The following is a 26886-nucleotide window of genomic DNA, read 5'->3' as shown; positions in this document are numbered from 1 at the left end:
TCCTCTTAAAAACCACTGTCCTTTAGAAAGAATAAATTTGTTGGGGCTGGCATTGTGATGTAGAAGGCTGAGCCTACACCTTCGATGCCACCATCCCATATGGGCATCAATTTGAGTTCTGGCTGTTCCACTTCAGATCTAGCTCCCTGCTAATGTGCCTGGGAAAGCAGTGGAAGATAGCCCAAATATCTGGACTCCTGTACCCATGTGGAAGACCTGTAAGAAGCTCCAGGATCCTGGCCTTGGCCTGGCCAGTCCTCAGCCATTGTGGCCAAAGGAAAACTTTCTCGCTCCCTTTCTCTCCCTCTTACTCTTCTCTCTGTAATTCTACATTTCAAATAAATTTTTAAAAATCTTAAAAAAAGAAGGAATAAATTTGTGTTATTAAGCCACCAAATTTGTAGTAATATATGACAACAGCAATGGAGCATTAACATACTGCCCTTACAGTGAGTTTAGAAAAGTATAGTGTTCGATCTTCCATGTTTAACTAGAAATCTTTCCTTTTATAGTCCACATGATGAAATCAATTTACTGCACTCTAAATCTTCTCTTTGGCTGAAGCTTTTTTTTTTTTTTTTAGACTACCTATTCTATCATTTTGATTTCTTAGCCAGTTCATATGGAGCCATGGAATTCAACTGCTGTCTACTAATATAGATTAACTGCTGGTTTCACTACTGATTGGTTGATTTCTGTGCCTTAATAGTCACCAAATACTCTAAGTTTTACACCTGATCAGAAAAACACAACAACTAAGAGATGAATAAATATTTTATTTTTTCTACTCAGTCAATACCCTAGGCTTTCAGGACTTCTCATGCATTGTAAATGGAAATTACTAGATTTTATAGCAAATCAGTTGTGCCATGTGACCTTACATCATACCTTTGTCACAGATTAGGGAATGCACTAATTCTCTCCTCCCTGACTGTAAGCTGCTCTGAGATCAGAAAAAGATACTTTATAAGATTGGCATATCCACACTTGGAACCTGATGTGCAGGATTTCAGCAGATTTACAGCAGGATGCGCCTTTAAAAATGATCCTAATTTAGACTCTATTTTACACCTACATTGAAATTATGTTACCTAGAGTCAGTGTGGCTTTTTTTTTAACATGCTATATCACTAGCATTAGACAAAGTTTCATAAATAAACTATTCGAAGCTTCTCAAAGAAAACAGAGACAGCCAGATTTCTATGTTCTAAGCTCTTCTTGAATTCTGAAGCTGAACCAAGAGAGGTTCATCTCCCCAGGGTACATCTGACTAAGAAAAGCAAATACTTCAAAGACCAAACCATCAATCTCCAGTGTTTATATCTAATCCAAGCTCTCTAGCTGCATCCTCAAACTTGATTTCACCTTGAACCTTAGCCTGAGCTATAGCAAGATGTGAGCTTTTAATAAATCATTCTTATAGTAGTCACAACACAATTCTCAGATTCTCTTTTCTGCCTTAGAAATCATAGTTTATGAACTCTTGACTTTTATTTAACTCTGCAATATTCCCCCTCATTTTCTCTAAATGCCACACCATTTAGTCACAACACAAATTATTTGGGAACTTTAAGAAACAATTATTATGATCCTAGAGTGACTTTTGGAAAATAAACCATTTTCAGCATAAAAGCTAGATTCTCTTAACCCACTGCATTGAATAACATTTTGCTAGTAAATTCATATTTTAAAATGTTTTATGGATAGGGAAAAGATGATATTTCAAAATGATAGCTTAGATATTTAGATTTTATGAGAAAATCAAAGAAGAATGAGCATATGGGATTTCTGAGAAATTCCAGGAGCTAACTTCATTCAATTATTAATTCAAGTTCTCTTGTATTTAAGGAAAATTGAAAATGCAAAAAAATGTAATGCATGAGTAAGATAAATAGCACATTAGATTCAGGTGAGTGATATGGACAAAATAAAGAATAGAATAAAGGACTAAGGATCAGAGGTCCTCAGTGAGGCCAAGAGTGAGCTTTTAAATAGGAGGCTTAATGAAAGTTTTAAGTCAATGCAGGAATTCCCAAGTGGATGAGTGGGTAAAGAAAATATAGTATCTATAATGCCCAAAGGAATATTAATCAATTATTTAAAGCAATGGCATCTTGACATATGCATCAACATGAATAGAACAAGGATATTTTATCAAGTGAAATGAGCTAAAGAAATATAAATACTATAAGTTCTCTCTCATATGTGGAATTAAAAAAAAATGCTGACCTGAATTTAGAATAGCTATTGCTAGAGGGTGGGAAGGTAAGGGAGGGAAGCTAGAAGGGGGTTCTATAGCGGGTACCAAAACACAAATAGAAGTAACAAGTTCTAGTGTACCACATCACTGTGGGGTGACTGTAGTTCACAATGAAATAGTATCTACCATATGAGGAACTGGAAGAGAGGCTGGTAGGCAGTGAGGAAATGTAAATGCTAATTGCCTCACTCAATAACATTAAGCTATACATAAATATTGAGATATTGGACTGTACCTAACAAAAATGTAAATGTATTGTAGATTATTCAAATTGGTAAAAGTGAAATAGAATGGTTAGACTGAAACTCACCAAGAGGAGAATATTTAAAACAAGAAAAGATATGAAGCAGATAAACCTGTTACCCAGGGAGAATCTAAGGAGAGTCTTACTGAGGTAGGTAGTAGACTGATTTACACAGGGGCATTTGCCTCTGTCTCCTTTACTGGATTCAGTGCAGACTGGGTATGTTGGGGCAGCAACTCTCCCCTAGCCCTAGCCATGACATACGGTGACCACTCAATACATGGATTCTTTTTTTTTTTTTTTTAAGATTTTATTTATTTGAAAGGTAGAGTTACAGACAGTGAGAGGGAGAGACAGAGAGAGGTCTTCCATCTGCTGGTTCACTCCCCAAATGCCTGCAACGGCTAGAGCTGGGCCAGTCTGAAGCTAGGAGCCAGGAGATTCTTCTGGGTCTCCCACATGGGTGGAGGGGCCCAAGTGCTTAAACCATCTTCTACTGCTTTCCCAGGCCATAGCAGAGAGCTGGATCAGAAGAGGAGCAGCCAGAACCACCACCCATATGGGATGCCAGCACCACGGGCAGAGGATTAATCTACTACACCACAGTGCCAGCCCCAGTACATGCATTTTAGAACCTAATTGCAGCTTTTAAGAAGTATAGAATGGAAAATACTGCATGATCTCACTCACATATTGAGTCTAAAAAACACTGTACTCATAGCAGTTAAGAAGATAATGGTGGTTGCCAGAGGCTAGGGAGAGTAGAAGGAAGTGATGGGAAAGGTTGGTTTACAGATGGAAGATTATAGATAGGAGATAGAAGTTCTGGAGTTCTAGTACACAGTATGGGGACTATAGATAACAGTAATGCACTTACTTTTATTTTTGAAAACATCTAGAAGAAAAGGTTTTAATGTTTTCACCATAAATCGGCTCACTTGGCTAATCCTCCGCCTGCGGTGCGGGCACTCTTTGTTCCAGTACCGGTTGGGGCGCCGGATTCTGTCTTGGTTGCTGCTCTTCCAGTCCAGCTCTCTGCTGTGGCCCGGGAAGGCAGTGGAGGATGGCCCAAGTGCTTGGGCCCTGCACCCACATGGGCGGCCAGGAGGGGGCACCTGGCTCCTGGCTTCGGATCAGCGCAGCATACCGGCCATAGCGGCCATTTGGGGAATGAACCAACAGAAAAGGAAGACCTTTCCCTCTGTCTCTCTCTCTCTGTCTAACTCTGCCTGTCAAAATAAATAAATAAATAAATAAGGATTAAATGTTGGAGAGATATGGTTACCCTGATTGGACATGCACTGTATATATGAATCAAAACATCACATGGTATCCCAGGAATACATAGAATTTTTACGTGTCAGTTAAAATTTCCGACAATTAAATACATCTGAGTGGATGAAGTCCAAGTCTCATGAAGAGGAGTTCAGCCCTCTATTGAAATACTTCCTTGTTATTCTAATGTATATTATGGAGAAAACATCCTCTTTACAAAAGGATCTCAGAGCTGGGGGAAGAGAAGGAAGAAGAACCGATTCAAGTTTGTTGAAAGCACATTGTGTATTTATTACTATATTGAATCTATTCCATTTCTCACTTAGGATTTGGTCATGGTAGAATGTTGATTCAGATCTGTGCTTTTCTTAATTCCGAAAAAAATCTGCATTTCAAATTCAAGTAGTTTGTTTTGTCTAGACTTATTTTTTTAACTTTTACTTAATAAATATAAATTTACAAAATACAGTTTATGGATTACAATAGCTTTTTCTCCCCCATAACTTCCCTCCCAACCACAACCCTCCCATTTACCACTCCCTCTTGCTTTCCATTAGCATCCAAATTCATTTTCAATTATCTTTATATACAGAAGATCAATTTAGTATAAATTAAGTAAAGATTTCAACAGTTTGCACCTACACTGAAACACAAAATGTAAAATACTGTTTGAGTACAAGTTATAGTGTTAATTCACATTGTACAACACATTAAGGACAGAGATCCTACATGAAGAGTAAGTGCACAGTGACTCCTGTTGTTGACTTAGTAAATTGACACTCATGTTTATGGTGTCAGTAATCACCCAAGGCTCTTGACAAGAGTTGCCAAGGCTATGGAAACCTTTTGAGTTCACCGACTCAGATCTTATTTAGATGAGGTCATAGTCAAAGTGGAAGTTCACTCCTCCCTTCAGAGAAAGGTACCTCCTTCTTTGATGGCCTGTTCTTTCCACTGGGATCTCAATTGCAGAGATCTTTCGTTTAGTTTCTTTTTTTTTTCCAGAGTATCTTGGCTTTCCATGCCTAAAATACTCTCATGGGCTCTTCATCCAGATCCGAATACCTTAAGGGCTGATTCTGAGGCCAGAGTGCTGTTTAGGGCTTCTGCCTTTCTGTAAGTCTGCTGTGTAGCCCGCTTCCCATGTTGGATCATTCTCTCCTTCTTAATTCTATCAGCTAGTATTAGCAGGCACTAGTCTTGTTTATGTGATCCCTTTGGTTCTTAGTCCTATCATTATGATCAGTTGTGAACTGAAATTGATCACTTGGACTAGTGAGATGGAATTGGTACATGCCACCTTGATGGGATTGAATTGGAATCCCCTGGCACATTTCTAACTCTACCGTTTGGGGAAAGTCAGATTGAGCATGTCCCAAATTGTATATCTCCTCCCTCTCTTATTCCCACTCTTATATTTAACAGAGATAACTTTTCAGTTAAATTTAAACACCTAAGAATAATTGTGTGTTAATTACAGAGTTCAACCAATAGTATTAAGTAGGACAAACAAAAATACTAAAAGGGATATAGTATTAAGTTGTTCACTTGATTCATGACTTTTCCAGACTTTTTGAATATTATTTTTGGACTTTGCTTCAGTTCTGGATTATGTTGACAATGTTTTGTTTTCCTCGTGATGTTATTCAATTTTACTCACAAATCAGATATCTGAGTGGAAAGAATTTTATGAGAGACTATGAGCATATTGTTGAAGACATTTATTTGAGAGGCAAAAAGAGAGGGAATAATAGAGAAAATTGAGAGAGAAACAAAGCATGCACTTAAATGTGCTGGTTCACTCCCAAAAATGCTTCCACTGGACCAGGGACAATGCCAGGAACTAAAATCACAGTCTAGGTCTTCCTTGTGGATGAAAGGAAAACAAATATTTGAATCTTCACTGCTACCTCCCTACCTAGAGTTAGGAACTAAACCCAGAAATCAAACCCAAGTATTCTGATGTACCACAAAGATGTCTTAACCAGTGTCTTAGCTTCTAGGCTAAATGCCCACCCTTGTTGAAGATATTTTAGTTTATTAAATGTAGATTGCATGATTAAGTACTGGTACTTTAAACCAATATCCTGAGCCTATATTCTTTGAGAGGCTACATGAACTTAAGAACCTTAACTTTTCTGAGCTTCCATTTCTTCCTCTGTTAGATGGAAATTTTTAATTTGATGGGGTTTTTTTACAGAAATTAACTTTGATAAAGGAATTTTTGTTAAAGTACTTTATTTAAAAAGTATCAAACCTGTATGAGGGAGAAAAGTGAAACAAGGAGAGGAGGGTAAAAATCAAAATGTGTTGAGGGAGTTAAGATGTGAGTCCTGGAGCTGAATCCCACTGGGGATAATCAGGGTAGTTACTGCATAAGGTATGGGTGGAAGCAGAGCCCAGATAAAATGCTTGTTAATTTAGAAAGCTGCTCTGAATGTCTTGAATTCCTTGGTAGCCTACTAGCCTACACACAAGCTAGTGCCCTGGGCTTCAATAGTCAAGGAAAGTCTTGGTTAAAGGTTAAAGAAATGCAGTTACTGGAAACTGGAGTTGGACAAGGTGCACTGAAGTACTAAGAGTAGGAGGATATAGATAGAGCATCAACAGCTCTTATCCTGTACAGTTATTAGGAAAACTGAATGAAGGAATGCACATTAACACCTAAAGCATAGTGAATTCTCAGTTTTCATCTCTCAATCTCAGGCTTCTTATAAAACTTCATGAATTAACTTTCTTTTTTAAAAAATAATTTTTATTCAATTACTTCATGTATTTGAAAAGAAGACAGACACACAAATAGTAATCTCCCATCCACTCATTCATTTCCCAAATGTCTTGTAGAAGCCATGAGATGGGAAGTTAATCTGGGTATCTCACATGGATGGCAGGGACTCAACTACTTGAGCCATCACCTGCTGCCTCCCAGAGTGTGCATCACCAAGAAACTGGAATTGGGATAGAAGAGGAAGTGGGACTCCAACTGAGGCATTCTGATAAGGGATGCAGGCATCCCAAGGATTGTAATACCCAATATACCGAACACCCATCCTATATATTCCTTTTCTTATGTATCTACTGGAAATTTGATTAAAATCTTTAACATAGATATTTTCTAACACACCGATAATTAAAAATATAATCTTTAAGAATTAACAATAGAACTGTTTCTATAATTTTTATTTATTTGTGGTGGTATATTAAAGTGACAATATAGTCAGCAAAATTGCTTCATTTTTTCTTCTTTCGGTCCTTTCTTAGGGTTAGCTGTTTAAAAAAATAAAAAATAAAACATGCTATGCTATGCTTTTGCAACTGCCATATAGCAAAGTCAATATAACAGCAAAAGAATAAACTGTGTTCCATTCTGTGTCATATATCAACGAAATTGCCCCCTGAGTTCAGACATGCTGTTATTTGAGATACTTGATGATATATGGGCCTACCAAATATAGCTGGAGTCCCAAGTTACCATTCAGTTTATGGCCAATCTTAGTATGATTTGTAAGGAAAGATAAAATGATATGAAAGGTATTGATAGGGAGTACATAGCAGATAGACACTACTTTAACTGTCCATCTTGGGCTATCTAGAGTTACAAAAGATATTTCTAATCTATTATTGATTGAAAAATCTTTAAAAGCAAAGAAAAGCAGTGCTTCTCAGTCATATGATAAGACACATAACCACTTGAAGGCTAGCTATTAGTGAGATGGAGTGGATTTCATGACACAGCTATCTCATTTATTATGGCCATTATTAGTTATTGGCAGCAGTCTTGCTTTACATGTCCAGGATATGAATAAAGTTTATTTGGTTCATGTACAAGCTAAGTGAGAATTTCTTTTTTTTTTTTTTTTGACAGGTAGAGTGGACAGTGAGAGGGAGAGACAGAGAGAAAGGTCTTCCTTTTGCCGTTGGTTCACCCTCCAATGGCCGCCGCGGCCAGCGCACCACGCTGATCCAATGGCAGGAGCCAGGTACTTCTCCTGGTCTCCCATGGGGTGCAGGGCCCAAGTACTTGGGCCATCCTCCACTGCACTCCCTGGCCACAGCAGAGAGCTGGCCTGGAAGAGGGGCAACCGGGACAGAATCCGGTGTGCTGGCGCCACAAGGCGGAGGATTAGCCTAGTGAGCCGCGGCGCCGGCTCCTAAGTGAGAATTTCAACACAGCTTTAAGTTAAGATGGATTTAGTACCCTCATCTCTTTTCTGCATCTAACCAGTGACACTACGATTGAAAGTTCTCACATCTGTTTATCTTGCCCTGCAGGCAAAGTCTCCTGGTCCACATGGGTGGGGATGGAATGGGGGTTCTGTAATCCAAGTGAAAATCTCCATCTTTACACTCCTGCCTGCTCACCAAATCTTTCAAAAGAAACTTGGCGGTGATATTAGTCATTTGGTTGGTATCATTGGATGTCAGTTCACACTTGCAAGAAAAAACAAAGAAGATAGAGAAAAATTAGGCTCTTAGGTTCCTGTGATTGTTTCCAGGAAGTGAAATAAATGCACCAAAGTGGAGCTAGGCAAGTGTCTGTCACCATCCATAGACAAATCCATGCAATAGTCTGGAAATAAGTTCAATATGAAATCAGCTAGCTACTGGATTAAATTTTGGTTTGAAATGTTTCTTAGAGGGACAGGTGTTTGACCCAGCATTTCAAATGCCTGTATTTCATACTCCAGTGCTCCAGTTAGATTCCAATTCCAGCTCCCAATTCTAGCTTCCCAACAATGCAGACCCTGGGTGGCAGCCAATGATTGCTCAAGTTATTGGTCACTGCCACCCATGTGAAAGACCTGCATTGAATTCCAAGCTCTTGGCTCTGATCACAGCCCAGTCCTGGCCACTGCAGACATCTGGGGAGTAAACAAGCCAATGTGAGTTCTCTTGCTGTTTGTCTATCTTTCTGTCATCTGTGTCTTTCTGCCTCTCAAATAAACAAATAAAACCTTGATAGATGTTAGTCACATGAATCCTCAATGAGATTAAGATATTTAAGAAAACCCAGGGAGGAGTTTAGGCCTTTTATGTTAAGGAATAAGCCCAGGCAAAGATAAAGTGTTCTATTAACCAAGGTAACATGTACAAATTTGGTACTAATGTGAAGAAAACACCTCTTGATTATATATCATTAAGCAAATGTTCTGAATACGTGCGTGTTATATATTTTTAAAAGATAGATAAATGCAAAAATAAATGTATAGTATATTTTTATGAAAATAAATACCCACTAAATTATCTCTGAATGCTCAGACACATCTCCTGAGTAGGTAGCCTCAGGCTAATGTGCTGTGTACTTGTCCTCATTCATATTTAATCTGGAGCCCCAGCTTCTTTCTCCTCATCTCATTTACTTGTGAAATAAACGCCTACAGTGTTTCTCCTTATTTGATGCATCTGTGGTTGTAGTGTCGGCATAAAAAGCATCAGGAAACACAACTGTGCTCTTTTACCTGGAGATTTTTAAACAAGAAAGTAATATAATCAAAGGTGTTTCACTGTAACGCTCACAACCAAGTATGCTGTGGCTGGTGGCAGGCAGTCAGGAATCTGAAGTCCAGTGGTGCGATTATCAGCTTGAGTCTGCATGCTATGAGTGAGGATAGAGAAGGATGGACAATTGCGAATGCTATGTTTGTGCCAGAATCAGTAGAACCTGGCTACTGATTTCTCCTGCTTAATGAAGAAGTCCTTTGTGTTTCCATTTCTGTAATGCGGACAGGAAGTTGTACATAAGAGATGTTGAAATTTCCTTTTGTGGAAGCTTCCGGGGAAAAATGACAGAGCATCTTATTCATATGTATGTTAATGTTCCTGAGTCATTGTGGGAATCAAGTCACATAATATTCATGAGATCAATAAGGAAGGCGTAAAGCACCCTGTAAATATATGTTTATCGTTATTGTCCTTGTGAATAGTTTTCCATTATTAATTAACATAATTTAGTGCTTTATGGTTTATAAAGTAATTTAATATACATTATGTCATCTGCCATCCCATTCATATCCTCATAAATATACTAAGCTTTTTTCCCATACAGTGTGTTTGCTCAAGTGTTTTTTTGTTTTTTTTTGTTTGTTTGTTTGTTTTTGTTTTTTTTTTGTTTTTGTTTTTGTTTTTGTTTTGCCAGGAATACCTCAGCTGTACTCTACTTGCAAATCCACTTACCCTGCAAGTCTTGGTTTAAATGTCACTTCCTCGTGGATTTTCCATTCTTCCCTGGTGTCAATGGCATCTTCTTGTGTCACCGATCAGAATTTATAGGAAAAGGTTTTTAACTTCAGAACACTCACCGTTACTTGTAATTGCATGGTTATATGTGTGATGTTCCTGTGAGTGATTTCCTCTATGCCCTAAGATTTGTGATAGGAGGCCTTCCTGAACTGTTTGGACACCATTATATTACCAAGTCTGTCTCACAGGAACAGGTAAACAAGTACATTTTTGGTTTTAAGAAGGAAAGATGGAACCAGTGATGTGGATTAACAGGATAAGCCTGTGCCTGCCATGCCAGCAACTGTTATGGGTGCCAGTTCAATTCCTGGCTACTCCTCTTTCTATCCAGCTCCCTGCAAATGTGCCTGGGAAAGCAGCAGAAGATGGCCCAAGTATTTGGGCCCTTGCACCCATGTGATAGACCCAGATGGAGTTCCTGGCTTCTGGCTTCAGCTTGGCCCAGCCCTGGCTGTTGCAGCCTTTTTGGGGGTGAACCAATGACTGAAAATTCTCTCTCTCTCTCTCTCTCTCTGTAGCTCTGCCTTTCAAATTAAAAAAGAAAGAAAATAATAATTTAAATTTTTTTCCTTTTTGTATACAGAAGCCATACTTCACTTCTTTCACTGTGTCTGGCTTTAATAAAGCACAAATTTTGCGTCACTATTTTAAAATCCAGATTCACTGTAATTTTTTCTGGATATTCTAGAGCAGGGATATGCTGTGCTTTTGTCACATCTCTTTCATCTTTGCAGCTCCATCCTTTAGTTCAGGATCTTGAACAAAGTAGAAACACATTTTTTCTGAGTGAGTCATTGAGAATCATAAGGAAACTTTACCTACAATTCATGTGAATGTTAAGATGACCAAAACACGTGTAACAAGTTGTATGAAGTGAGATAAAACAGAAGCAGATGTAGAAACAGTGTAGGCTGGACAATTATAACTTTTATATGCTGCAGATGAGAGAATTACAAAATGAAATTTCAAATCCAAGAGTGGAAGCTTTGAGAGGAAAATGTTACATTTTATTAAGTTGAACTAAGTAAAATTATAGTTTTTGTAAAAAGTCAGTACTAGCCTCTCACATGCTTCAAGAGATAACTATGATTTTTGTAACGTAGAATTTGAGATACTGGTACTATCTTCAACATCATTCCACATTCAAGTTGAAAATTCTCCCAAGTTTTGGAAATATTTAGAATATTACCAGGATTCACCCATTTTAAAGTCATTCAAAACATGGTTATTTGGATTTATGGAGGAAAAAAGAAATCAAGAGAAAAATGTTTGAAGTATATATTTATTAAAGGAAATTTAAGTCATTTCTGTATTTTTCCAGTTGTAAACTATGTTTTAAATTGCTATGTGTGTTTGAACAATTTTCTTTTCAGTTTTGCTCTTGTCTCCTTTTTTTAAATGTCTTTATTTATTTATTTGAAAGACAGAGTAACAGACAGGGGGAGAGATAGACACAGAGAAAGAAATATTCCATCTCCTAGTTCACTCTGAATGGCCACAATGGTCAGAGCTGGGCCAGGCTTAAGCCAGAAGCCTGAAACTCCATCTGGATCTCTCATGTTGGTAACAGGAACCCAGGCACTTGGGCCATCATCAGCTTCTTTCCCAATGGTATTAGCAGGGAGCTGGATCAGAAGTTGAGCTGCTAGGGTTTCCTACTGGCACCCATATGAGAGGCTGGAGATGCAGGCAGAAGCTTAACCTGTTGTGCCACAACGCAGGCCCCTGTCCTCTTTTATTTACCATAGTTCCTAGAAGATGTATTCTTATAGTAAACAAAACAATTGAACGTATTTAAATATATTGACATGATTTCTTTTAAAAAATTGCTTTAAAATTTATGATTCACACAGGTTTTCTCTAGAAGAAATTACATAGACTAATAAAAAATATGGAAACTAGAGAAAGTATATATACTAACATTTCATTTTCCTTGACAAAAATATTCATTAAAACACTGAATCTGGGAGCTGGCATTGTGGCACAGCGAGTTAAGCTGCTGCCTGTGAAGCTGATGTCCCATATGGGAACCCATTCATGTCCCAGCTGCACCACTTCTCTTCCAGCTCCCTGCTAATGAATGGTCTGGGAAAGCAGCAGAGGATGGCACAAATACTTGGGCCCCTGAACTCATGTGGGAGACCCAGATGAAGTTGCTAGCTCCTGGCTTTGGCTTGGCTCAGCCCTGGCCATTAATGCTCTCTGGAAGGTCTCTGTCTCTCCCTCTCTCTGCAGCTCTGATTTTCTAACAAATAAATAAGTCCTTAAAAAAACAACAACAGTGAATCTCAAATTTTCCAGTCTCAAAACTCTTTTATACTTGTAACAGTTGTCAGGAATCCACAAGAATATGTATATATATATGAGTTATATCTATTTATACTTGTCATATATTTAAAATGTCATATTTTAAAACTATAGATTAATTCATTTAAAAATATGAACATTAAACTCATTAAATATATGTTTTATAACACGATAAGACTAAAGTTAATGAGAATTGGCTCAAGTTTTTGGAATTTGCTTTATATTTCTGGAAATCTCCATAATGTCTACCTAATAGAAGGGTGCTGGATCCTGATGTCTGCTCTTGCATCCAATCTGTTTTAATGTGTTGTTCTAGTTGAGACTACAATTAAAATCTAGACTTACATGAGTATATAACTGGAAAAGGGGGAGGTGCTTTAATAGCCTTTCCAAGAAATTATAAATAGTCCTCTTTGATGCTATTTTAAAACTTGGCCAGTGTTAGCTTCTTTCAGTTAGGTACAGTGTGGACTCTGACCGAGATCCATGAACATTTTACACCTTGTTATGCCAACATCCAATGTCTATCTTGCGTTTTTAAATGATATTTACTCTTACATAATTTCATAAATGTGTACATTTGGAAAATATCAATTCAGTGATTTATGGAATTCTCCCAAGTAATGATGTAGTCTGCTATATAGCAACAAATAATCAAATCACTTAGTATCATTGTTGATCTCATCAGAAGATTTCTTAAGTATTGGGAAACTGTCAAGATCATGGCAGCAGGTACAAGTTTTCCAAAATTTAAAATTTCACTGGAAAGCTGAAAATTTATCATTTCCTGTACATACTACGAGCTTTTCTTTTCTTTTCTTTTCTTTTCTTTTTTTTTTTGAGAGCTGCCAAAAATCTTAGCTCGTCCATTTCATTGTTTCAAGTGAAATGTGTTCCATTAAGAAAGCAGCAATGTCGGCTCAAAACTCCAATATTCAGAAATTTCTTAGAGACAACTATTGTGCTTCAGTATATAACAGAAGTGCTATTCCTGAACCTCCCATTTTATCACACAAAACAGGTGAAAACAACGTGGACTTGATGGTTGAGATTTAATAAAGTGAATGATTTTACCCTTTCGTCAAGGGCATTCTGACGTGAAATTTGCTTTTTCTTTTTTCCTGTGAGCCTGTGGAAGTGAAGGCTGCAGCGACTATTACTGGTCTGGTGCTTAACCAATAGCCTAACTGCAACTCCCTTTTCCCACTCTGCTCCCAGAGATAAGGCGCCTAACCGGGAAGCCTCTTTATCAAATCAAAAGCACACAACTCCCGCTCATCCTTAATAGCTGTCCGCTCCTGCAAATCTACAGGATTATTTAAGCAAGCCAATGCCATCAGGGGCCACCTCACATTCTGGATAGAGCAAAATGTGCCTTCTACAGCCCCAGATTGTTCATCATCTTCCCTATACGCTGCTGTCAATCTGTCCAGTGCTGGGTGCTGCAGGTTTGGTCATCTCCATGACCCTAGGGTGGGGAATCCTCTCTCATCCACAATTGAAGAGGAGGTGATTGATATAAACACATGGAATATCTTGTCACTATTTGTAGCTATCATCAATCACTCAGATAAAAGATCTTCTGGAATTAATTGGGACTAATCCAAGATGAATACAAGCACAGAGTAAATCTAGCCAAGTCTGTAGATTTGTCAATTTGCAAGCCCAAAGTGCAACACTATAGGTAGGATGTGAACTCAGTCTTCATGTTTGAAGCAAAGTCTTTAATGTGTCCTTGGACAGTGGTAGTGCCATGATTTATTTCACCAACATTTTATCCAGTAGGTAATCAACATTGTAAACCCAATAAGGCTTTGTTAGTCTCTCTGCTGTTATATGTGCTTTTTCAGCCACTGCAATTTATGCTATCTGGTAAGATGCTTCAATAGCTTATTTATTTTGAGTTTGAAAGGTTGTAATGATTCCTAGCTTCAAAAATAACTAATTACATAATCATTTACATGATTCATTTATTTATATCAAAAGCACTGACTGATCGGTCTCAAAATGAAACCACAAGTTGGCCGGCGCCGCGGCTCACTGGGCTAATCCTCCGCCTTGCGGCGCCGGCACACCGGGTTCTAGTCCCGGTCGGGGCGCCGGATTCTGTCCCGGTTGTCCCTCTTCCAGGCCAGCCCTCTGCTGTGGCCAGGGAGTGCAGTGGAGGATGGCCCAGGTGCTTGGGCCCTGCACCCCATGGGAGACCAGGAAAAGCACCTGGCTCCTGGCTCCTGCCATCGGATCAGCGCGGTGCGCCGGCCGCAGCGCGCCGGCCGTGGCGGCCATTGGAGGGTGAACCAACGGCAAAGGAAGACCTTTCTCTCTGTCTCTCTCTCTCACTGTCCACTCTGCCTGTCAAAAAAAAAAAAAAAAAAAAAAGAAACCACAAGTTAACTGGCATTTTGATGCTATATGAAAATATTATATTGAATAATGCACAAATAAGGTAAATCAGTAGCATTTATTGCCCCTAAAAGAAATAAGGCCTTTGTCAAAGAGCTTTTCTAATTTATAATAGTACCTAATTTCCTTGGAGTAGATTTCTACCCAACTCTAACTCATCTTTATCAGCATCTTGAGTCACGCCTTTGCACCTGGGGAATAAGAAACAGTCGTCTGCTCTGTCTGTTCAGCCAACGATTTAGCCACCTGTATAAGGAGCAGATAGGAGAAATTTCATGTGTTTAAGAAAGATATTATTTAGTTCATAGTTGTAGGAATTTTTTTTTAAAACTAGAAAACTTTTCAAAAAATTAAGCTATTAAAACAAAACAAAAAATACACTTTTTTCTGGCCAGGACTCCTGTATAGATATAAAGAAAACCTTGGATTTCAAAATGATCATATTTTGAATGATAATAAAGTAGCAAATTACATGAAGTGTAATCCTAAATGGAGCTCAGTAGAGATACTGAGAAAATGTTGATCTCACTGATTTCCTCTCTAAATGCCCACAGTGGCTGAAACTGCGCCAGGGCCAAAGTCAGAAGCTGGGGGCTCAATCCAGGATCACCAGGTGAATGGTAAGAATCCAACGACTTCAGCCATCAGTGTTGCCTCCCAGGGTCTGCTCTGTCACAAACCGTAATCAGGAGTCAGAGCTGAGAATCAAACTCTGGTACTCCAATGTGGGATGTGGGCTTCATAACTGCTAAGTTGAACACCTGCTCCCTATCTATATTTTATTTTATTTTAAAGGCTATAAACCTAGGTTAAACATGCACCTCATCTATATTTTATCTTATTGAACAGTTTTTATTTTTTATGTATTTTGAAAAGTACAGAAACATTGAGAGAGAGAGAGAGAGAGAGAGAGAGAGAGAGAGAGAGAAATCATGTCTTCTAGTTCATAGTTCATTCTCCAAATACATGCGGTAACTTGGTCTGTGTTAAGCTAAAGGCATGGGCTAGAAACTCAATTTAGGTTTCCAGACTGTGGGCAGGCACCCGACTACTGGAAATATCACTTGTTGCCTCCTGGAGTATGCATTAGCAGGAAACTAGGATCAGAAGTGGAGCTGTGATTTGAACATAGGTACTCTGATAAGGAATGTGGTTCTCCCAAGTAGGGTTGTAACCACTGTACCAAGCATCCACTCCCTATTATATTAAACTTTCCTAATTTTCTATTGTCTTTGTCAGCTGACAACTTTACTACTCTTTCATCTATTTTATTTTACTCTTACAAAAGAAAAATTCCTACCACCACTTAAGAAAGGAAATTAGTACCCCCCAAAAATAAAACTGGCAAAGGGTAAGACATAGTGGTTAACAAAATAATACATATTGGGGCCGGCTCTGTTGCTTACTTGGTTAATCCTCTGCCTACAGTGCCGGCATCCCATATGGGCGCCAGGTTCTAGTCCCGGTTGCTTCTCTTCCAGTCCAGCTCTCTGCTGTGGCACGGGAGGGCAGAGGAGGATAGCGCAAGTGCTTGGGCCCTGCACCCTTTGGGAGACCTGGAGAAGCACCTGGCTCCTGGTCTTGGATGGGTGCAGCGCCAGCCATGGTGGCCATTTGGGGAGTGAACCAACGGAAGGAAGACCTTTCTCTCTGTCTCTCTCTCTCACTGTATATAACTCTACCTATCAAATAAATTTTTAAAAAATTTAAAAAAAAACAAAATAATACATACTAATTCTCCTCAAATATTTGAAAAGGTACACAGCTCCATTAGTGATCAAGGAAATATAAATTTAAGTAAAAATATTTTTTTCATAAAAACACTTGAATTTAAGTAAAAGAAAAACATTGGTAATACCAGGTTTAATAAGGATGTGGGGAAATCTACACATTGACAAATAAAATTAGTAAAACAAAAAATTTGTACAATTTATATATTTGCAAATATAATCTTCATCTATAAATTGGTGCAATCTTTCTGAAAAAAAAAAAAAACTTGACAATATCTCCTGCCTTTGGAAATTTAGCTTAAGAAGAAACTGAATAAGTATTTATTTTTCATATTTATTTTTACTATTTGAAAGAGAGAGAGAGAGAGAGAAAGGAATTAGATCCTCCATCTTGTGGTGCATTTACCAAATTCCCATAACAGTTGCGGCTGGAGCAGGCCAGAGTCAGGAGCCCAGACTCAGTTCATATCTACAACATGGGTGACAGGAACCCAAATACTTGAGCCACCAACTGTGGGTGCATATTAGCATGAAGCTAGAAACAGCATCAGAGCTAGGACTTGAACCCTGGCAATCTGATATGGGATGAGGCTACCTGAGGTGGTTTCTTAACCAATGTGCCAAAACATTCACTCCTGGGTGGCTATTTATAGATGTGTGTGTGAATGTGTGTGTGTGTGTGTGTGCATATATATGATGTGTGTGTATGTGTGAATAATTAGTTTTATTTAACCTACTTAGTATATATAATAGTAAAGAAATTCAGAACAACCAGAATATATATAATAGGACTTTGGTTATAGAAAAGTTGATTCAACCACATAATGGAATACTATGGAATCACTAAAGAGTATGCTATAAATCCTTTTCATTGTCAGAGATAGAAGCCTGACGCTTTAAGTAATTGAAAGTAACACATGGTACAAAAATGCCAAAACAGTGTTAATATGTTTAAAGAATATTAGGCATGGCTAAATAAATAGACAAAAATGTGAATAAAAAGCTAAAGAATGTATTCATATGTAGTGAAATTGCTGGAGCTTTTGAATTTAATTTAATATAAAGCAGAGTTTCTCAACAGTATGTATGGAAGGCAACTTTTCTCCCCTCTCTGGCCATTGTGCAAACCTTAGGCACAGTGTTGATTGTCAAAATTTGGAGAGTGCTACTGCCATGAAATAGACAGAAACTAGGGATACTGCTAAACATCCTACAATTCCCAATCCCAAGATTTCAATAGTCCTAAGGTTTTAAGGTAATTCAAGCTAACTCAAATTTTCAAATATTTATTTAGCACCTAATATGTGCAAGGCCTTGGAAACACAATGCTAAATGAGAGTGATACATGGGGCAGGCACTGTGGCGTGTAAAGCTACCACCTGCAGTACCGGCATTCCATATGGGCACTGGTTCAAGTCCTGGCTGCTCCACTTCCAAACCAGCTCTCTGCTATGGCCTGAGAAAGCAGTAGAAGATGACCCAAGTCCTTGGGCCCCCTGCAGACTCCTGGCTTCAGATCACCACAGCTTTGGCCGTTGTGGCCATTTAGGAAGTAAAACCAGAGGATAGAAGACCTCTCTCTCTGCCTCTGCCTCTCTGTAACTCTGCCTTTCCAATAAATAAATAAATAAATAAATAAATCTTAAAAAAGTGTCACATAATTTCCATATGAATAATGATATTTATGATAACATAATGACTCATTTATAATTATTAGAATCATAAAATGGCCTTAATTAAAAGAAAGGGAGGAATGAGCCTTGATAATATGTTCTCTTCTGTTCTTTTATTATTAGTCACAAGAACTTTTCAAGAGGAATAAAATGTTTATACAAAAATTTTTGTATGACATTGTTTACTGAATTATTATTTTTAATAAGAAACTTGGAAAAATGCAAAAGTAGGGGTGTGTTAAAATAAAGTCTGAATATTCAGTTGATAACCTACTATGCAGCATTTAGAATTCACATTTTTGAAAAATACTTATCAGAGAAATGTTTATCATGTAAAGGAAGAGACAGGCCACAGATCTCTAAATACGGTATGAGTCCAACTTTTAAAAGCATACATGGAGCAAAGGACTAGTAGGAAATGCGTCAAAATGAGTCACAAGTGACTGTCTTTATGGTGCTGTAATACAGGAAATTAAAACATCTTTTCTTTATACTCTAAACACGAACTAAATCATCTAAGGTAAATGCATATTTTCTAAAACTTATTTATTTGAAAGAGTTACAGAGAAATGGGGAGACACACACACACACACAACACACACCGAGCAGGGGGGTGAGATTTTCATCAGCTGGTTCACTCTTCAAGTGAGCACAACAGTCAGGGCTGGGCCAGCCTGAAACGAAGTTCCAGGAGCTTCATCTGGGTCTCGCACATGGGTGCAGGGTCCAAACATTTGAGCCATTTTCTGCTGCTTTCTCCAGGCCATTAGCAGAGAGCTAGACTGGAAGTAGAGCAGCTGAGACACAAACCGGTACAGATATGGGATGCCAGCACTGCAGGCAGCGTCTTTACTTACTATGCAGACAGTGGCTCTGTGCTTTTATAATTAGCAAAGAAGGCATGTCCTGTTGATAAGTATATGCAGTGCCCTATATCCATACAGAAGAAAAAGAAGGTAAGATTCGTTTTCCTCTTGAGGAGCTTATATATAAATTGGAGAGCTGAGTCATACATTGTCGAAAGCTTATAATTGATAATGATAACAAATACAATAGTACACTTATTAAAATATCTGCCAGTCTGGTACTGTGCTAGATATGATCACCGACACTGGTGTATTTGTGTTACCAGCAATCCTATAACACTGTTATTATTATTCACATCTTAGTAATGAGAACATTTAAGCTCATTGAGATTAAGTATCTTGCCCCAGGCCACATACAGATATTAATTAGAATGAGGATCCAATCCCACATCTGAGCCATTTATGTAAAAAATGATTGTGTCTATTTTTTGCGCTTCCATTCTGGAGGTTCAGGAAAAGATTACTATAATCATTAACTTAAGCATTTCAATGGGAGCCATGAAAACTCAGCCATTTTTCTCCAGAGTCATAGGGATAGTCACCTACCAGAAAAGCTGAAAAGCTCTTCTTAATCCCTTCAAGGAATAGTGTAGGGAAAGTTGTGTGCTCAGTGTGTTATGAGTACAAAATCTTAATGTTTCTAATGCTTTCTTGTTTTAAAAGACTCAACATGAACCTTTGTATAGTCATCAATTGCTTCTGCAAAAGGGGAGTTCTTAATTCCCAAGGCGAAGCAGTGATACGTGACTGATGACAGCAGGCAGGATTACCTCTTGGACCATCCGCTTTATCTACAAGTGATACAGCTTGGCAGCAAGTCAGCAAATGGATGTTTTAATCAACTCTGCCTTCATTTGTGACAGATTCTTGTCTGAAAGGGAGTGGGCAGTCTGTGTCTTTCCTTCCTTTCATCTATATTATAGGGTCTTGGTCTCCATTTTCTTTGACATAGGACAAGGATTTATTCAAAATAATGGTTCTCATTTAGATAGGAGAGGTAGATCTATCATTGTGCCCAGACAGCACTACCAGACCTAATTCTCTCTCTCTATTAAACAAATAAAACATCAATCTTGTGTCTGTTACTGAAAAAGGTCTGCCGGTAGCTTAGGATGTATTAGTTGATTCAAGCTTCTTTGTTACAAGAAATCGAGAATTTCTTCTGTTGTTTAACTGAGAACTTAACCTACAAAAAGGGTTTTGGGATGGAGAAAGGGAGGAAATGGATATTTGAAAAAAAGACATTAAATAAATTTTATGCCACTTTAAATTTTATGCATTAAAACTGAAGCTTAGATTATTCATCTTATTGATTCAATAAGTCTTTCTAATTTTTTTTCTTTAATGTGACATGAAATAACTTGAGAAATAGAAAATTTCTTCATGATCAGAAAAACTAGAACCTAATCTGTAATTGTATCAGTATATCTAGTATCCAGATATCAAATCTCGATTAAACTTTTTATTTTACATAAAGTGTAATCCTAAACGGAGCTCAGTAGAGATAGTGAGAAAATGTTAATCTCACTGATTTCCTCTCTAAATGCCCACATTGGCTGAAACTGCACCACGGCCAAAGTCAGAAGCTGGGGGCTTATTATTTTATAATATTATTTTTAATAACAAGCATCATTTGAGTGTGCACCTGAAACACACAAGTAAGTATTATTTCCCTCACTTTCTAAATGAAAACATTTATGATCAAAGCATTTAAACAAATTATTCTGGTTCATATAGCAGCAATTGTTTTATTTGGAATTCTAACCTAATGTTTCTAAATTCACCTTCCATGCCTTCCACCCATGATGCTCAGCTTTATGTCAAAAAGATTTGTCAAAGCAAATGCAAATCTGTTCAGCTTCAGTAGTCATTATGGTAATGCAAATTAAAACCAAGTGAGATACCACTTCACATTAGGAACAAAGAAATAAAACTCAGAAAAACATAAAATAATAAGTTGGTAGCAATGTGGAATAGTTGGCACCCTTGCATACTGCTGAAAGAAATGTAAGCTGGCACAGGCACTGTGGAAAAGAGTATGGTAGATCCTTGAAGAAATAAATGTAGAATTATCATGTGATCCAAAAATTCCACTTTAAAGTATACTTAAAAAATTAAAAGCAGGCACTTAACAGAAATATAGGTATATATCAATTTCCATAGTAACATTAATCCCAATGAGCAAAAAGTAGAAGCAACCCAAATGTCCATTAACAGATGAATTGGTAAACAAAATGTATTATATACACATGAAGCAATATCATTCAGCTTAAAAAATTAATAACATTATGATATAGATGAACACTGGAGAAAAAATATTAAGTGAGATAAGCCAGACAAAAGGATAAGAATTGTTTGCTTCTACTTATATGAGGGACCTAAAATAGACAAATTCATAGAAAAAAAAAAGTAGAATAGAAGTTAACAAGGGCCAAGGAAAGGGGGAAACAGGCAATTATTTCTAATTGTTTTTATTTATTTGAAAGGCAGAAAGACACAAAAATGGACAAAGATCTCCCTTGTACCAATTCATTCCACAAATGCTTGCAGCAGCCACGGCCAGGTCAAAGCCAAGAGCCTGGATCTCAACCCAGGTCTCCCATGTAGGCGACAGAAATCCAAGTACTTGAGCCATCACTTGCTGCCTCCCCAGACTCACATTAGCGGAAAGCTGGAATTGGACCTAGAGCTGGGCCTTGAACTCTATGATATGGTACTGCTGGCCAAGCAACTGTCCTAGGAGTTATTTTTTAATGGGCACAAAGTTTCTGCTTGAGATGATGAACCATTTCTGGAAATGTGTAGTTGTGATGGTAACACCGAATTATACACTTACAAATGGTTAGAATCATAAATTTTGTTAAATACATCTCCATGATAAAAATATAATTGTTTTAAAATTATAAGAATAAAGTTTACAGAGTTATTTCTCTGATACATATTCAGAGTTGATCTTTGATATTTGAATAACAAAAGTGTTTTTGAACTATCAGACCAAGTTATAAGAGATACTGAGGATTCTATTGTCTGAGAAAAAGAAATGTATGGACTGAGAAAGACAATTTAAAAACATTATTACAACTTAACATCTCGAGTTAAACACAGCTGTAAAGCTTGAGAGATTGTAGAATTCAATCCAGCAGTAATTACATTAGTTAAAGGAAGTTAAGCGAAATTTCATTCAGGTCACAGACTTTATGCAAATTGAGTGATGGAATTGAATGCAAGTATGGATTTAAAGCTCCTGGCCAAATATTGAATTTAAAGCACTAAGCATACCAACGTGAATGTCACACGATCACTCTGTATATATAGGGCCCTTGGGCTCTGGCCATTAAGTGACCACATTGTTATCACGAATTGTCAATCTCACTTCCCCTGAAATTAAGTACAGAAATTACAAAACATATTAACCCACAATCAAAAAATTATTTTGAACTGAAGTTCTGGAGAAAAGTTTTTAAAATTATTGGGGCAGTTGAGTATATTTGTTTTTTAATATATTTATGATATTTTATAGACTCATGTATTAAAGGATCTGAGCATAGATTAAAATACATCAGGAATTCTGGAGTTATACTTTTTTATTTATATTTTTAAAAGATTTATTTATTTTAAAGTCACAGTAACAGAGAAAGACGGAGAACCAGAGATAGAGAGAGAGAGAGAGAGAGAGAGAGATCTTCCATCTGCTGGTTAATTTCCTAGATGGCCACAACACCAGAGTTGGGCCAGGGTGACACTGGGAGCTACATCCAGGTCTCCCATGTGGGTGGCAGGGGCCAAAGTACTTGGATTATATTCCACTATTTTTCCTAGGCCATTAGCAGGAAGCTAGATTGGAAGTGGGGCAGCCAAGAATCAAACCAAAGCCCATACAGAACAAATAATACACTTATGTTGCAGGCTGCAGATTTACCAGCTAGACTACAATGCTGACTCCTGTAATTGTGCTTTTAAACTAAAAACATACCTGCAAATTTGATTAGATTTGTAGAAATGTAAAATGGAGATGCATTTTCTTCATATCTTTACCATATTTGCAAGACTGTTATAAACCCAAGGACTGGTTTATTTTGCTAGGGCTTTGATTTTGAGTTGTCGGGAAAATTTTTAAATGCTTTAACAATATCAACCATATTAAAATTGTACCTACAGTCTAAATATTTTAGAAAATGTAATTTTCTAAATTTGCAAATGAGACTGATTGTTTCTAGTAATTTAGTCTACTCAGCTTTAGTTAATTGGACATCCATAAGTCCATCAAAAATTATTTATTAGCTTATATAAATAGTAGAACAAGGGGCCAGCACTGTGGCAAGGTGAGTTAAGCCTCTACGTGTGGAACTGGCATCCCATATGGGCACCAGTTCTAGTCCAGGCTACTCCTCTTCCAATCCAGTCCTGGAAGTTTTAGCCAGAGCCATTAGACAAGGGAAAGAAATCAAAGGGATATAAAGTGGGAAGGAGGAACTCAAAAAATCCTTATTTGTAAATGAAATGTTTGTATAAATAGGGGATTTAAAAGATTCCAGTGAGAGACTATTGGAACTCATAGAACAGTTTGGTAAAGTGGCTGGATGTAAAATCAGCATACAAAAACCAACAGCCTTTGTATACCCAGACAATGCCATGGCTGAGAAAAAGCTTCTAAGATCAATCCCATTCATAATAGCTACATCAAAGATCTCTGTGATGAAAATTATAAAATATTAAAGAAAAAAATAAAAGAATCTGCAAAAAAGGGCAAAATCTTCTATGTTCATGGATTGGAAGACCAATATTATTAAAATGTCCATAATACTAAAAGCAATTTACAGATTCAATGCAATATCAATCAAAATACCAAGAACATTCTTCAAAATTCATATGGAAACACAGGAGACCCCAAATATCTAAAGCAATATTATACAACAAAACAAAGCCAGAGGCATCACAATATCAGATTTCCAGAAATACAGGGCTGTAATAATCAAAACAGCCTGGTACTGACACAAAAACAGACGTGTAGACCAATGGAACAGAATAGAAACTCCAAAAATAAGTTCATGCATCTGAAACCAATTTATCTTTGACAAAAGAGCTAAAATCAATCCCTGCAGTAAGGACAGTCCTTTAAACAAATGGTGCTGGGAAAACTAGATCTCCATGTGCAGAAGTATGAAACTAGACCCCTTCCTTACACCCTACACAAAAATCCACTGAAAGTGGATCAAAGATCTATGTCCTGATACCATCAAATTATTAGAAAACATAGGAGAAACCCTGCAAGACATTGGCATAGGCAAAGAGCTCTGGGAAAAGGCCCCAGAAGCACAGACAATCAAAGCCAAAATTCAAAAATTGGGATTCCATCAAATTGAAAAGCTTCTACACTGCCAAGGAACACTCAGGAAAGTAAAGAGGCAACCAACAGAATGAAAGAAATTATTTGCAAACTATGTATCTGATAAAGGTTTAATATCCTGAATATATCAAGAGTGCAAAAAATTCAACAACAACAAAACAAAAAATCCAGTTAAGAAATGAGCAAAGAGCTTGAACAGGTAGTTTTCAAGAGGAAATCCAAATAGCCAACAGACACATGAAACCTGATCAGGATCCTAGCCATCAGGGAAATGCAAAGCAAAACCACAATGAGGTTTCCTCTCTCCTCTGTTAGAATGACTCTCATACAGAAATCAACAAACAACAAATGCTGGCAGGGATGTGGAGGAAAAGGTATCCTAATCCACTATTGGTGAGAATGTAAAGTGGTACAGCTAGTGTTGAAGACAGTGTGGAGATACTTCAGAAATCTGAATATTGATTTACCATATGACCCCACCATCCTACTCATGGGAATTTACCCAAAGGAAGTGAAATCAGCATATGAAAGTGTTTATCTGTACCCCCATGTTTATTGCAGTTCAATTCACATTGGCTAAGATATGGAATCAACCTAAATGCCTGTCAACTGAACACCGAATAAAGAAATTATGGAATATGTATACCCTGGAGTATTATACAGCAGTAAAAAAAATTGAAATCCTATGATTTGCAATAAAATGGATGGAACTGTAAAACATTATACATAGTGAAATAAGCCAGTCCCAAAAGAAGAAATACCATATGTTCTCCCTCATCTGTAGTAACAAATAGAGCACCACAAAGGTTATCTATAGAAGTGACATTGGCACTTTGAAATGCGATGACTTTGAAAAGTGCTTGTCTTGACTGTTGAGAAACATTTTTTCATACTATTTATTGAACTCAGTTAGTGAAGGATAATCTCATGTTTATAAAGTTAATTGAAAATAGATCTTAGTAAAAATAAGAATGGGAATAAGAGAGGTAGGAGGAAAAAGCGTGGGAGTGCACATTGAGGGAGGGAAGGAAGGGAAGAATCACTATGTTCCTAAATTTGTATATATGAAATGCATGAAGTTTTTATACCTTAAATAAAAGCTTTCTGTGAAAAAAGAAACAAATTAAAAATCTTTGATTATTCTAGTAGTGTATAACTGAATAGAATTCAATCAGTACATAAGAAGTTTCCAGATTTCCACACCTGAGTGTTAATTCTTTAAAGGAGAAAGTTTTCAGGAAAGCAAGGAAGAATGCTGAGACTGTTATGAAAAAGCAACCTTGAAATCACTTTTTATGGATGGAATGAAAACACAGAATGGGTTTTGCATATAACCTCTAATCTGTGATTTGTATGTATGCTAGAAAAAAAAAAGAAAAGTTGTCACACTTGTGTCATTTCCTGACTTCCTTGTCTAACATTCTGAAATCATTGACATTTCAAGCTTTTAAAGTTCTCTTTGCTATGACATAACCCAAGGACATCACTGCCTTTAACTTTTGCATTTGTGTATTTGTTCTGGCAGGTGATCAAGGCTATAAGAAATAAATAAACACATAATCATGCTGACTCATCTGTCCTTACAGCTCAGACCATTAATCTCAAATGGGTCCTTAATCAACAAGAAGTATTTTAGACTTTCTCGTTTCTTTTTAAACTCCAAATTTTTGCTGACACTTGATAGCTTTCTCTGTTTCACTAAGAAAAGTAAGGCAATCAGAGGAACTCTGCAGACTTCCTCTACCCAAGAACTTCCCTCTAAATACTTGTACTCTCCATGTTGATCTTCCAATCGGCCTTTATCCAAAGCTAATTCCTGCATTTGTGGGTCAGAAACCACCCTGTTTTACTCAAAGCATCACTCCTGTAATTCTCCTCACTCTCCTTCAGAGCCTCAGTTTCTTGCTGTCTGCCTGGACAATGCCATCAGTTAAAACATTACAATCGCTATCACTTTTTAAACTTGCTCTCAACAACACCATAGCTGTAAGCTACTTTGCCCCCTTTTCAGTAGTGACTTGTTTGTCCTGATGTCATCAATCTCTCTTCTTCCACTCTCAAACTCACTCCAATTTCGCTTTTGTAGTAATCACCCGTTCACCAAGTGTGCTCTTGGTCAGAGATGATGTAGAACTCACCTGTCTTCTTCAGATTTTAAACAACCTTCGTACTCTAGCTCAACACGAACACTGTCAGGGTCAGCATCACTGAGAGCTGTTCCTTGGTCATCAGGAATCACACTTGAATGAAGGGGAGTCAGAAACATCTGGTAATTGACATTACCTCTACCCTCTCTCAGGAGTGTCAACTAAATTCTTGGGTGTATAAAATACCATGACTCCCTTACTCCTTGAGTAGACTATTTTAGAGCTTTGTAAAATGCTGTTTCTCAGAGTTTTCTGGTAGGATTAAGCTTCAGTTGTCATTTTTGGATAATAATAAATATTCATAGGTTGCCTTTCCAATCCACTGATGATATACCCTGTAATTCTTTCATAAGCCTCTTACTCTCAAATTCTCAATTAGGTTCTGCAGCTAGGG

At 37.4% G+C, this 26886-nt stretch overlaps 1 pseudogene; it reads right to left on the bottom strand.

The window, feature by feature from the left end:
* The window catches only part of LOC100345864 (speckle-type POZ protein-like pseudogene), a 148784-nt pseudogene extending 122173 nt beyond the window's left edge, over positions 1–26611 (bottom strand).
* Between the last annotated feature and the right edge of the window lie 275 nt (positions 26612–26886).

The sequence above is a fragment of the Oryctolagus cuniculus genome, chromosome 8 (genome assembly GCF_964237555.1).
Source record: "Oryctolagus cuniculus chromosome 8, mOryCun1.1, whole genome shotgun sequence".
Classification (NCBI taxonomy): Eukaryota; Metazoa; Chordata; class Mammalia; order Lagomorpha; family Leporidae; genus Oryctolagus; species Oryctolagus cuniculus.
This window is presented reverse-complemented; position numbering and strand designations above follow the sequence as displayed.